Source organism: Lactuca virosa, chromosome 3 (genome assembly GCF_052849685.1).
Source record: "Lactuca virosa cultivar CGN04683 chromosome 3, Lactuca_virosa_CGN04683_v6, whole genome shotgun sequence".
Lineage (NCBI taxonomy): Eukaryota > Viridiplantae > Streptophyta > Magnoliopsida > Asterales > Asteraceae > Lactuca > Lactuca virosa.
Window position 1 is genome coordinate 18076328 of NC_136428.1, and position 14335 is coordinate 18090662.

Genomic DNA, 14335 nt, shown 5'->3' on the forward strand with positions numbered 1-14335 from the left:
CTATAATCAAAAAATCACTCATTGTCATCATCCGACTATGCTCGGGGTCCACTACCTGTAATATAAAAAGCTGAGTGGGTCAGGCTTGGAAGCCTGGTGAGCATATAGGGTTTTCAACCCACAATAAATAATAAACTCTTTAAGTTTATCAATCAACAAATAATTTATTAATTTCATCAACCAAAAACAACCCTAATTACCCATTCCCGTTATCCTCACCTTACGTCCCTAAAACAACTATCACAAGGGACCTAGCCTAAGGATTTTCATTAGGGGTGACAACTTTGCTTTCCTCATCAAATTATGTCAATCAAGACAACCTAACATAAAACAACCAATAAGGTGACAACATTGATTTCCTTAGCAATTTATGTCAAATAAGACAATCAATAGGGTGACAACATTGTTTTCCTCTGCAATTTATGTCAAATAAAACGATCACCGGGGTGACAACATTGCTTTTCTTCAGCAATTTATGTCAAATAAAACAAACATCAGGGTGACAACATTGCTTTCCCTCAGCAATTTATGTCAAATAAGCACGAAGTCACATCGTCGCCAAGGTTTATACAACAGGCACTACGTCACATAGTCGCCAGGGTTTATACAGTAGGCACTACGTCTCATAGTCGCCAGGGTTTATACAATAGACACTACGTCTCATAGTCGCCAGGGTTTATCTAATAGGCACGAAGTCACATCGTCACCAGGGTTTATCTAATAGGCACGAAGTCACATCGTCACCAGGGTTTATCTAATAGGCACTACGTCTCATAGTCGCCAGGGTTTATCTAATAGGCACGAAGTCACATCGTCGCCAAGATTTATACAACAGGCACTAAGTCCATAGCTGCCAACATACTAAATCCGTAGCTACCAACGTACATCTATACTGTACTAAATTCATAGCTACCAACGTACATCTATACTGTACTTTTGTCCCTCATACTTTATCTACCCATGTTTTACCCAACATATTTGAAGATAAAATACATATACATTTTAAATCATTTTAAACATGTATAAAACATTCATTCAACATCAATCTCAAATAAACAAACAACATATATACACATATCACGTATTTTATATAAAATACTTCATATTTATGTGTAAGATGAAAGTGACTATACACTCACTTGATTTGATGATAATCGGGCAGCAATTTGTTTCCTAAAACGTTCGTTTCTAATAAAAACCGGGAGTTTTATTGAGAAACCGGGCTCTGCGAAAGGTCGGGCTTCAAAACCGAAAAGATAAATTTTCCGGGCTTCTCGGGAATCTCGGGGCGTGTTTCGGGCTTTGGAATAAGTACCGGGGCTTCGGGGGATGTCGGGATAGTAAAAATATGGAAAAATGGGTCAAAAATGGCAAAATCCCATTTTTACCCGGGAGGGTTCGCAAGTCTCCTATTTATAGGAGAGGAAATCCTAAGGTCGGCCGAGAAGGGACACGCGGCAGCGAGGGGTTCGGACACGGGGCAGAAGCAGTGAAGGCCAGCGAGGCTCGGATGCAGCAGTTGGCGCGCTTCCATGCGAGGAGTCATCGGCTTCGGACTCGTCATCAGCTGGGTCTCCGGCTCGGACAGATGCAAGCTCCTAAGTGGACCGAGCTTCGGTCCAATGGGGAAAGAGGGTGACGACTTCGGACCAATCAGCGGTTGCCACGCGAGGCTACGGTCCAATCAGAAGATGCCACGTGGAGGCTGCATGCGAAGGGTGACGTGGCCGAAGCCACCTATGCGAAATTTCTCGGTTTTCGCGCCAAAACTTCTAAAATCCATAACTTTCGCATACGAGCTCCGTTTTTGACGTTCTTTATATGCACGCGTAGTTAAAATTACGCTCTACAACTTTCGTTTAGACTTCGTCGGCTAATTTTGACTCTAATGTTTATATTATTATTTTTAACAGACCGGGACAGGAAATCCGTTAAAAATTCATAACTTCTTCATCCGACGTCCGTTTTCGTCAGACTTTTTACCGTTGTACTACAAATGACGAGACCTTCGATTCTCGTTTAGGTCGTGTTGGCTAAAAATCACTCGATCTAAAATTCGAGTTTTTAGCTGTCTACTGCTAAACTGAAACTTCGAAAAATCATAACTTCCTCATACGAAGTTAGATTTGGGCGTTCTTTTTATCAAGCTTCTCTGTTTAACGAATACTACGAGTTTCGTTTAGATCACTAAGGCTAAAAAGTAGTTTATCAAAAACTCACTTTTTACGACATTCGGCACCGTGCCGGTTTTGTCGCGAAACTTCGACATGTCATAACTTCTTCGTTATAACTCAAATTTCAGCATTCTTTATATATCCAGAAACCTTGAGACATATACTACAACTTGGTTAATATTAATCCTTCTAAATAATCTTTCATCAAAAAGTCATTTTTGATGCTTATCGTCTCCAAATTGACTAGCCCGGATCTACGGGCGTTACAATTAATTTTAAAAATCTGATTTTACGAATTATTAGGTTTTTAATTCGGACAGAATATGTTTGAATATATTCAAAAATAAAAAAAATTCTTGAACCATAAAATAATAAAAATATTATTGAACATATTTTTCTTGTAGAATAACAAATTCTCGAACTAGCAATTGAAGAATTAAAACAAAAATTATATTAATTCTTATAGAATAAATGTAACAATTGCTAAGAATTACATTTATTGTTAAAGAATAAAACTAAAAAACTTTCAAATCGAAAAAAAAAACATCAAAATCTAACAAATACGCTAATTTATTCTAAAAGAATAATGTTGATAAGAGGCGTCGTTCAAATTTCGTGGTCCGTTCTTCAAGCATCAACTTCTGTGGAAACAAATCCAATGAATAAATTAGTGAGAAAATATCTATATTCCATTCCAGCATAATTGGAATTTGTGATTCCATTCTGATAGAATTGGAATTCATTTACCAATAACTATATTAATTCGGGACATTCTAACAGAATATATTCATGATTATCATAAAAAAACATTCTTTTCTGATAGAATACTATATACGAAGAAATATCATTCAGTTGAAGCATTTTAGCGAGCGCTTGGTGTGCATCAAAACAACTTTTAATTTCGGATGAACAACATACAGAAATTGTTCATACCACATCAGCCTTCACATAAATGAATAACATTATTCCAAGATTCTGTAATTGTTAAATACCAAATGCAATTAAAAATTCACCTGGACAGGATACACCTGGCCTCCTGTAACATATTGTATGGCTGTAACACATTGTATGGCAGAGTAAACATAAAGAAAGCAAAAGTAGTTAGTTCCATCCAAACTCAAATTATACAAAGGAATCATAAAAACAACAAAAAAAAATCTCTACCTTTAGATGGAGCAGCCGGCTGTGACAACCCCACCTCCACCTTCTTCTTCGTCTTTTGGAACGACCACACACTCTAGTGTGGTGTTTTCTTCTTGTTTTGTCGATCAAAGCACAAAACATACACCACCCCCAAATCACTACTTCTAAGAAACAGAAGTTGACGCAGCTAGAGGCTGCTAAAACAAAAAAACTAATTTCTTCCCTCTTCATTTCCTGTGAATCAACAAACCCAAATTCCCTTCATTTTCATTGATTTTCCAGCAAACCCAAACACCCTAACTATTTCTATCAAACAAACAAACAAAATCCAAAAAGAAATTTTTACCTGTGGTTGATTTGGAACTGCCAAAACAAGGAAACATCGTGATCTTCGAGCAAACATCACCGAGGTCCTCACCTGCGACAGATGGCTGCCATCAGACCCCCCTTTCCCCTCGTTTTCTTCCTTCTCTGCTGTTCCCATCGAACACAAAGCCACAGAGGTTTCACCTTGCCACTGCCGCTCCTTGCGAAGCCGGACATCACACCTCGTAGACGGAAGAGACGAGCAAAACTCCGTTGTTTCTTCATTTGGCTTCTGTCGACCGGAGGGAGGAGACGCGAAGAAGAGGAGGTGCGATTTTGGGAGGTGTCGATCGGATTTGAGAAGTGAAGAAGGAAAAAACGATACTGGCTTCAATTTAGGGTTTTGAATCTTGATGCCGATTGAATGTTATAAATATATCTGTGCTTCTTGCGATTTACTATGAATACAACTAAGAAGAGTCAATGAGTACCATAATTATAGGATATTATTTGTGGAAACTAGTTATCAAATTACCTATTTACCCTTATTTATTTATTTAATTATTTATTTTTATTTTAAATTTTGATTGGCCCACATTTATGCATACAATAACACAATAATTACTTTAAACACATGAACCTAGCTCTCTCTCTCTCTCTCTCTCTCTATATATATATATATATATATATATATATATATATATATATATATATATATATATATATAAGGCATTGCTTTTATGAAAAATAAGCTTGGAGGTGTCTATACTCATGGACCCATTTAAGGGGTGTTTCGATAAATTAGTTTTTAGTTTATTAGCTTATTGCGGTGTGAATAAACAGTTTTTGCAAAAGTGTTTGTGGTGGGAATAAACAATAAGCAATACGCAAGTTGGGAGATACTTATTAAAATCAGCTTATTCCTACCACAATAAAGTGATTTTTAAGGATTCCTATCCAAACACTCAAACTTAGCTTATTGTGGTGGGAATAAGCAATAAGCAATAAGCACCATCTTTTTTTCCCTACCCAAACACCCCCTAAGATAAGGATAATGACTTGAAAGGTAACTAACTATATCATTTGTATATATTTGGTCACTTATTTTTTTTTGTGCACTGTTAAACCTTAAACTTATTGTTTTGTTTAAAACACACCATTATTACCTGCAATAGCAGGTAAAACCTATTTTGGAGGGGTTTGAGTTTCACCTCCGACGACATTTCCGGCGGAAGCAAGCTCCGACGAGATCTTCGGTCGTCTTCTCCGGCCACAACAAATATGGAACACACTTGCAAGGGCTCTGAATATTTTGGCAATTGACCACTGACGCTGGTAAGCTCCCGGAGAAGCCATTGTTGGAAATATTCAGCGATTTGGAAACATCCCAAAAATCATGACCAAAAAATTCGTTTTAAATCATTAAATAAAACCATAGTTATCAAAACATTCGTCAAATATAAGTCATAGTATCTCAAAATATCATGATCAGAGTATCCATATCAAAACATATGTCAACATATCAGAGTGAACATCCCAGGCTAAAACATCATGGTGTGTGCAATGCAGTCATCCCGAGTCCTTCTCTTTGCTACCGGAAGTACCTGAAACCAAAACTGAAAACTGTAAGCACGAAGCTTAGTGAGTCTCCCCAAACTACCACATACCATACACATAAGCACATAATCACATATAAACATATCGTGGGCCCCGCCCGACATCGGACAATGTCCGGCATCGGGCCCCGCCCGGCATCGAGCAAAGCCCATTATACATAATAACATATCAACAAATACACATACAATATTCACGTAACATAAACATATAAACATTCCTCGGGCCTCGCCCGACATCGGACCGAAATCCGGAAGCATACTAACATTCCTCGGGCATTGCCCGACATCGGACCGTAATCCGGAAACATACAAATACATACACATGCAAGAATCACGAAGACATCAAGCATACAAACATTCCTCGGGAATCGCCCGACATCGGACCGTAGTCTAGAAAGCATATAAACATTCATCGGGCACCGCCCGACATCGGATTGAAATCTGGAAACATATAATCATACATACGGGCCGACATTGGTGCCTTCGACCTGTTCCTATAGGAGGAAACTCACCTCGCATAGCCGAGTGCAAAATCTCATGGTAAGGAATCTCTAACGGCTGCTCCGGCGACTCCCTGGGCTATCATTACCACAATAACACTTAGTCAAAAACTAATAATCCATCCTTAGGGTAAAATGACCATTTTACCCCTGATCTGATTTGGCCCATGCCTAAGGCCCAAAACCATAACATAAAAGGCCCAAATCTAGATAGCCTTCCCAAGCCCACTAGTGGCCCACCAATGGCCTAATTTTCTAAATTGGGCCTAACTCCTCAAATGGGCCTTTTCTTAAGCCCAACATATTCTTAGCCCAAACTAACTGATTTCTGATGGCCCATTATGGCCCAAAATAGCAAAGTCCATGGAATGGCCCAAACCGAGGCCCAAATGACGCAAAGCCCAAATCCAGTGAGTACATGGGGCGTACTCGTCTATACGCTAAGCGTACAGGCTGCATGGCTTGTACGCTAAGCGTACAGGTTGCATGGCTTGTACGCTGTGTGTACTAGCTTGTACATTGTGCGTATTGGCTTGTACGCTCAACGTACTCCCCTATTAAGCCATAATCTCAAAAGAGCTTACCTCTTAAGACCTAAAGCTCTAAACACAGATCTGAGTCCAATAAGGTGTCGTAACCCATAAAGTCGATTACTTGGTGGCTTGAAAACCCCCAAATTGACCCAAACTTGAAATATGAAAATCTACTTCCATAGAAATGACTAATACTCATGCATGACCACTTCAAGACCTTCAAGATGATAACTTTTCTGTCTTTGGGACTCAAATAGCACTAAGGGTGACAACCCTCAGCCTAAAAACGGATTTGGAATCATAAAGTTCCATTTTTGGGACCAAAAAGGTCCAAAACCCCATTACAAGAGATCTAAGCATTCATGAGGCAAGTTTTGAGCTTTTTACCTCAAATGAGTGCTAAATGATGATGATGTCTCAGATCTTTAAGCTCAAGCTACACAAGTTCTTCTTCACCAACTTCTTCTTTCTCCTTCCAAGCTCCAAGCCACTAAAACGGACTTCACAAGATCAAGATCACACAAAAATGAAGAAGGTTAGGTTTCTAGGGTTTCTGAGTCAAGGAGGCTGGGGTTTGGGACATAATGATGTATTTATATGGCCTAAACCCTAAAAAATTAGGGTTTTGAGTCAGCTCACGTACGCTGCGCGTACCTCTTGGTACGTTGCACGTACGTGCTTCAACCCCCCGCATCCAATGCTGCCACTACGCCCCGCGTACGCCAAGCTTACGCCCAACGTACATCTTCAGTCAGCCCAAAGATACAATGGCCCACTCAATAAAGGCCCAACTCAATAATTCAACATTAATCTCATAGTTCAACAATTAATTACAAAGATTAAATAATTAGCATTACCTCAAGCCACGGGTGTTACAAATTTTAATGAAAGAATATTACCAATGACATTTGGTATAGTGCCAGAAAACATATTGTTGGAAAGATCAACAGTCTGAAGACTCTCGAGTTCCCCGATCCATTTAGTGACCATGCCAGTAAACAAATTGCTGTGAAAATTTAGATTATTACACAAAGAAAGTTGCGGTAATGTGCTTGGAAGAGCCCTGGAAAAGGAGTTTTCACTCAAATCTACAGATCTCAACAGCGCAAGAGGTCAGATTTCATCTAGAACTTGACCAGTAAACTCGCTCTTTCTCAACTTAATTTCACTTAGGTTATACAAACCTACAATCTCCATCGGAATCTCACCCTCCAAAAGATTATCAGAAAGATCAAGTGATCTAAAGTCCATGCAAGGACCAGATACCTGAAGATAATAGGCCTGAAAACTGGTTGGATGAAAAGTTGAGGGCACCAAGATGATGAACATGAAGTCAAACAATCTGCAATTTTTACCCAGACATTTGTTATTGATGTGTTTCAGATCCCTTGCAAGTGTGTTCCAGATCTGATGTGGCCGGAGAAGACAATCAGAGATGTCGTCGGAGCTTGCTTCCGTCGAAAATGTCGTCGGAGGTGAAACTCAAACCCCCAATATAGGTTTTACCTTCTATTGCAGGTAATAATGGTGTGTTTTAAACAAAACAACAAGTTTAAAGGTTAACAGTGCATCAAAAAAAATTAAGTGACCAAAATATATACAAATGATATAGTTAGTTACCCTTTCAAATCATTATCCCTTAAGATAAAATATAACTTACTTCTAAATAAATTAAAATAGTTGTAATAATTTTTATAAAATTTTCATAGATTTATTCTATTGGCTTTCTTTTAAAAAACATAAGGAAGTATTAAATATTTTACCATATTTTTAAAAGCGGGCACCCAAATTCGGAGTTTATCCATATTTTGACTCGAACCGGATCATAATACTTTTGGACATATATGCCCTCACCCGGCTCATACAAAGAGAGTTGCGAAGAAATTATTTGGCTCGACCGAACCAGTTCGTCGTGTTCTTCAAAGGTACCCTCCCTTTTTCCCTCTCTCACAGTCTAGCTCTGTATGTTGTTGATCTTGATTTTAATTTAGATCTGTACAACTCGATGTATGTATATGCATATGTTGAAATCTCTGTATATCTATCTGTAAATTTTACGTCAGATCTGTGTATGTGATCTGAAGGATCCCCGATCCGTTTGCAATCGAAAATTACGAAGATATAGATATGTATAGATTCATTTGAACCATCATCTATGACATTGTTATGAATGTATGAGTCGTTGGGTATGCAAATTTAGTACAAATCTTCAAAACCCTAAATTCAACATTTAGGCTTCCAATATTTCACCAACATATCTTCATATATCATTGAATCGAAACAGGTCATTCGAACAAATCATGCCTGGACAAAAGATCGAAACAGGTCACACAGACACAATCCACGATGTATCCATGGATTATTACGGAAAACGGATCGCATCCGCTTCATCAGATGCAACAATCAGAATAGCCGGTGTAACCACCGGTTCAAACTCGCACCCTCTCGCCATTCTAACCGGTCACAACGGTCCAGTCTGGCAGGTGGCATGGGCCCACCCCAAATTCGGGTCAATTCTCGCATCATGTTCATATGACGGATCCGTAATCGTTTGGAGAGAAGGTAACTTAAACGAATGGACACAAGCCCACACTTTCACTGACCACAAATCATCCGTAAACTCAATCGCGTGGGCCCCACACGAGCTGGGTCTTTGTTTAGCATGCGGGTCATCTGACGGGTCCATCACGGTCCAAACCGTCAGGTCAGATGGCGGTTGGGACACGTCACGGATTGACCAAGCTCACCCAACAGGGGTGACCTCGGTCACCTGGGCGCCATCAATGGCGCCCGGGGCGTTAATCGGGTCAGGTGTATTTGACCCGGTTCAGAAGCTGGCTTCCGGTGGGTATGATAATTTGGTCAAAGTGTGGAAGTTGACTGATGGGTCATGGAAAATGGATTGTTTTCCTGCCCTTCAGATGCATAGTGATTTGGTGAGGGATGTTGCTTGGGCACCTAATTTGGGTCTTCCAAAGTCAACGATTGCAAGTTGTTCACAGGATGGGACTGTTGTGGTGTGGACTGTGGGGAAAGAAGGTGAGCAGTGGAAGGGTATTGTGTTAAATGACTTTAAGGCCCCTGTGTGGAGGGTGTCATGGTCTCTTACTGGAAACCTGTTGGCTGTTGCTGCTGGTGATAATAATGTCACTTTGTGGAAAGAAGCTGTTGATGGAGAGTGGCAACAGGTGACGACTGTTGAATAGAATGTTACATTGGGTGTATTTTTGGATTATTGGGAAGGATTTTATGTGATTAGGTAATGTAACGTACGGCAGAATTGATGATTATATTGGTTCTAAAACTTTGGTTTTTATGATTCGGATTTTTAAGATGATGTTGTTGATTGCTACTTTGATTCATTGTATGTAAATTCTAATTTTGTTAAATTTTGTTTAGAAGTTGTGATCTGAAAATACAAAATCTGTTTTTTTTTTTTTTTTTTTTTTTTTTTTGTTTTTGTTTTTTCATGTGAACATTTTATATACAAAAATATGCATTTGTTTGTATGAAACACAACAAAACCATGGTAACATTTCTTTGTTAATTTAGTTGCATATTTTATTCTCGTTTAAAAGTTTATATTTTAAAAATAACTAGTGAAGGATCCCCGCTTTGCGGGGATCGGATATATGTTCGGTACAACTAAACCCAAAGAAGTAAGTGGAAATCAATCCGAGAAGGAATAGGAAAAATTAGGGGTGTGTATGGGTCGGTTTTGGACCCAACCCAACCCATAAATAGTCGGTTTCTGCTTTTTAGAACCCAATAGGATCGGTTTCTGGTCTGTTCGGTTTCTCGGGTTCTGATGTCGGTTTGGGCGGTTTTTCGGTTTCTTGGGTTCAACCCATACATTCACGGATTCTGGGTTTAAACCTATGGGTTTTGGGTTTTAACCCATTTTTCATAATTGAAGCAACAAGTTAAATACTTCAAAGAAGTAAACCCAAAGAAGTAAGTGAAAATCAATCCGAGAAGGAATAGGAAAAATTAGGGGTGTGTATGGGTCGGTTTTGGACCCAACCCAACCCATAAATAGTCGGTTTTTGCTTTTTAGAACCCAATAGGATCGGTTTCTGGTCTGTTCGGTTTCTCGGGTTCTGATGTCGGTTTGGGCGGTTTTTCGGTTTCTTGGGTTCAACCCATACATTCACGGATTCTGGGTTTAAACCTATGGGTTTTGGGTTTTAACCCATTTTTCATAATTGAAGCAACAAGTTAAATACTTCAAAAAAACACCAAATTTAAGTTAAATACTTCAAAAAACATGAGTCTTACAACAAATAGTCTATTACAAGTCACAACCAAAGCCCGAAATAGTCTATTACAACCAAAAACCAATCAAGTATGGGTCGGTTTGTTGGTTTTAAGTATGGGTCGGTTTCTGGATAAAAACCGAAACCGAACCCGATTTTTTGGTTTTTAAAAAATTCAAACTCTAACCGTCGGTTTTGTTTCGGTTTCGGTTTCGTCGGTTTTAGTTCGTTTCTCGGTTTCTTGGTTTGGGTTTGCTCACCCCTAGGAAAAATTGAAAATCCCACAAGGGTACATTGAGTAAATGTAAAAATCCCACAAGGGTACATTGAGTAAATGTAAATTTGTCACTTGTTGCTCATTGACTCTAACAGGTAAGCAAGACTCTATATGATTTTAGGCCTCTCAAAACTTTCCCTTTGACTCTCCTCTATCATAGGTAACGAAGTCACGGAACAGGCACCCTGGAAGAATGAATGTCCAGAAATTAAATAATAATAATGAAATTAAAAATAAAAAACAAATAAGTCAAATTTCGTAATGCTGAAAATAGGATGTTATAAACGAAAAAAAAAATCAAATTTTAGTTTAATGTGTAATATGACAACTTACTTTAGTATCTAACGGTAATTTCTTTCTATTATAACATTCAGAAAGTAGAATGTTATTCTCAATCTATTTCTATTCCAAAAAATGAACATTTGAGTGTTCCATATAAGCATGAATGTTAGATGGAAGTTCTTGAGAAACAAATTCATGGCTCTTCATAATTCCATAAAAAGAGCTTCAATTTGTTTAATCCATATATCTTTTAATTATATCCAACCTGCACCTAAAATAAATGCATATCAAGTTAGAAATTACACTGTTTCAAGGTAAAAAGATAACATTTGATTGCTATAATTGAGTAAACGGAGGTAAAAAAAAGTTTCATTAATCAGAAGCTTGTCTTACAACAACAACAAAGCAGAATTTGAGAAGTTATCTTCACTCATCTTAATTTCCATCATAAAATAGGCAAACATGAACTACCGCTACATGGTTCTGGAAGCACTATCATCATTTACTCAAAATAGTTCCTCCATAATAAATCCAAAATGGAAAAACTCAGCCTTTCCAACTCTCCAACTGTTTTCTTCTTGTTGTTGAGGCGACAGGTGAATTTTTCTTGTTTCCATATTTTGTCCTCTGTTTCTGTTTCTGTTTCTTAGCCCCTTTAATGTCATATGCATAATCTTGAAATAAGTGAAAGTACACTGCTATTTGTTGTGATTAGCCCTAAAGTCATTAAACTCACCCCAAGAGCACAGTGGTAAGTAAATTCACATGGAAGTCAGACCTCTCATCAATAGTAACACCTGGACATTCAAAACAAAACAAATTAATAAAGGATCTATTAATGCTAAAATAAAATTCAAGATACATATGTTAGAAGTACCAATGTACTTTTGATTTTCTTTCAAGTTTTTGTTTATGTAGCATGATGACTTGTTAAAGAAAGTCAGTGAAATTAAATTTATGAGAGACTGTAAGACTTACTAACCATTAAGGAAACCATCTCATTCCCACCTTCTTTGGATTCTAATATAATCTCTCGACGGTTTGCAATTGATATATTAGAAGCTTGTTCGCTCCATAATCTATCTATCATCAGATGGAAAGAAATATGTTATATGAAAAGAAAACACAAGTTTATGTTACATGTCATAAACTCATAAATCACATTGTGTATGACAAATTCTTTTAGTTTACACCCTCATAATCTTATAAAAAGTAAGTAACTATTCATAGGTTTCTTTAAAATGAAATCTTTTAAGGAAAATAAGCAAATGCTACATAATGGCAGATATAAATGCAACATTATGAGAGACTGTCTAGAAAAAATATATATATCTAACAAAGTAAAAAGACTTTACAGTTTTGTTACATTTTACTCCTTTTTTTCATAATTTTTTTAGTTAATTATTTTCCTACATATCAGTGCATTCCAAAGGTAAAAAAAGATGTTGCTTATCAAGTGTTGTTATCAAAGTATCTATGAGCAAATACCAATACACCATAATAATATTGAGTCCTGGCCAAAATACCCCTTTCATTCACCTGTTTAACAAAAAAAAACATAAATTAAACCTTGAGTAGCAAAATCCAATTAGAGCATTTGAATGAAAGGTTGTACTTTTGGGGATATAAAAAAAATTAAAAATTAAAAAACCTTTGACATCAATCTGTCGAGGAATTACCTCATCATTGGTTACTTTTTGGTCAAGAAAAACATCAAAACAGAACTCATGCTTTTCAACCTAAGCAGTGAGGTCAACCTTTGAAAAAAGTCAAAGGTTAGTTTCTACTGTCACACATGAAGATTTATATAATTCCATCTTTACACTCATATATCCAAACCTTAAGCTTGGGCTCATGGACAGTTTGACTATTGTCACATACACTGACAACATCATCCTCCAAACGACAAATGAAATTTTGATGAATTACCTCTGTTTTTTTGCCCATATCGGGATAGAGACCTGGGCCTTTCCCCATCTCTGTTCTCCTCTTTCATCTATCTGTATCACCCTCGATCTGTCATATAAAATTCCACTGACAGCATAAGACAATTTAAGTAATAGAACAACATAAGAAAAAAAAATACTCGTTGGTGACAGAAATCGAGAAGAGAAATCAAGACGCGAAACCGTTGGACGAAAACACAGTGGAAAGCTGAAACCCAAAAACCTAAAAACGAAGGAAAAAGAAGGAATCCGAAAGTACTGAAACAACGGTTCGTCTTCAAGCCTCCAGATGTCGTACTCAACTCCAAAACGAAAACCGGCAAAGAAATTAGGGATGAGATAGTTATCTGAAAGAGATTGAACCCTAATCAGAATCAGAATCATAAGAAAACCTAAATTAAAGGTTCGATTTGGGAAAGTGGGAGTGTTCATACCTGGGTCCTACAGTAGCAAACGGAATTGGTCATGGGTATCGCCGGATTGAATCAAAAAATTGAACAAAGGTATAACGGAATTGGGCTATGATAACCCCCAAATTGGAAGAACGAAAATAGACAGGTGAACAAAGAAGAAGAAGAAGACAGATGAGAAGCGACAACCATAGAAGAACACCATCGCTAATGGGCTCCAATCGGAACCTTAACGGAGAAGGAACCAAAAGGGAAAACGGTAGGGATTGTCGAAAGGAGAGGAAGTATTAGTGTATGTGGTTATGAAAAGGTTAGAGAAGGAAGTAAGAAGGGAGGAGGAGCGGTAAATGGGAAGAAGAGAGAGTAGGGGTTATTTGAGAGGGTAAGCATCAACATAAGTGTATATGGCGGTGCCTGAGGAGGTAACACGTACCAGAATGGGCGGTGGATTGTTTGAGGAGGCAACACGTGACAGACACTAATCCATCACGTAACGTGCCAGCAAGGAATAAAAAAAAAATTAAAAAAAAACAAAAAAAAAATCAACCAATAAACAGCAAGAACTGTTGATACAGGAACTCAAAATTAATATGATTATAAATTATATATTTTTTAATAAATAATGAATGAACGGATTAAAAAAGCTAACAATTACGAATCAAGATTTGCAAATTGACTACATAGTTCGGAACACCATGTTTCGAACTATTAATGTATTTTCCAAACGAAGACGAAACTATTAATGTATGTTATGGAGTTGAGAGGTTGACGAGATGTGACAAAGCATTCTGAAATCTGACATAGCAGAACATGTACGTTCCGGACATGCGTGGTACATTCCACACCGAATATGGTAAGTTTCAGACAAATATTCCGGAGTAGTTTTCACATT

The 14335-nt window shown here is 37.7% G+C and overlaps 1 long non-coding RNA gene and 1 pseudogene across 9 annotated transcripts; one reads left to right on the forward strand and one right to left on the reverse strand.

The window, feature by feature from the left end:
* Window positions 1-8150: 8150 nt before the first annotated feature.
* Window positions 8151-9711, forward strand: LOC145165292 (protein transport protein SEC13 homolog B pseudogene; annotated as a pseudogene). Its single transcript, XR_013740001.1, has 2 exons — window positions 8151-8197; window positions 8557-9711. The product of XR_013740001.1 is annotated as a protein transport protein SEC13 homolog B pseudogene (transcript).
* A 787-nt stretch (window positions 9712-10498) lies between these two features.
* LOC145165293 (uncharacterized) lies at window positions 10499-13864 on the reverse strand. 8 transcript variants are annotated; one of them, XR_013740006.1, is made up of 8 exons: window positions 13468-13864; window positions 13293-13380; window positions 13017-13103; window positions 12767-12844; window positions 12070-12626; window positions 11481-11884; window positions 11139-11358; window positions 10499-10990 (listed from the first exon to the last, which is right to left on the reverse strand). It is a non-coding gene; the product is annotated as an uncharacterized LOC145165293 (long non-coding RNA). The 8 variants fall into 8 exon arrangements; XR_013740009.1 differs by having other exon boundaries at window positions 12070-12166; window positions 12576-12626; window positions 12767-13103; XR_013740007.1 differs by having other exon boundaries at window positions 12070-12170; window positions 12576-12626; window positions 12767-13103.
* Window positions 13865-14335: the final 471 nt, after the last annotated feature.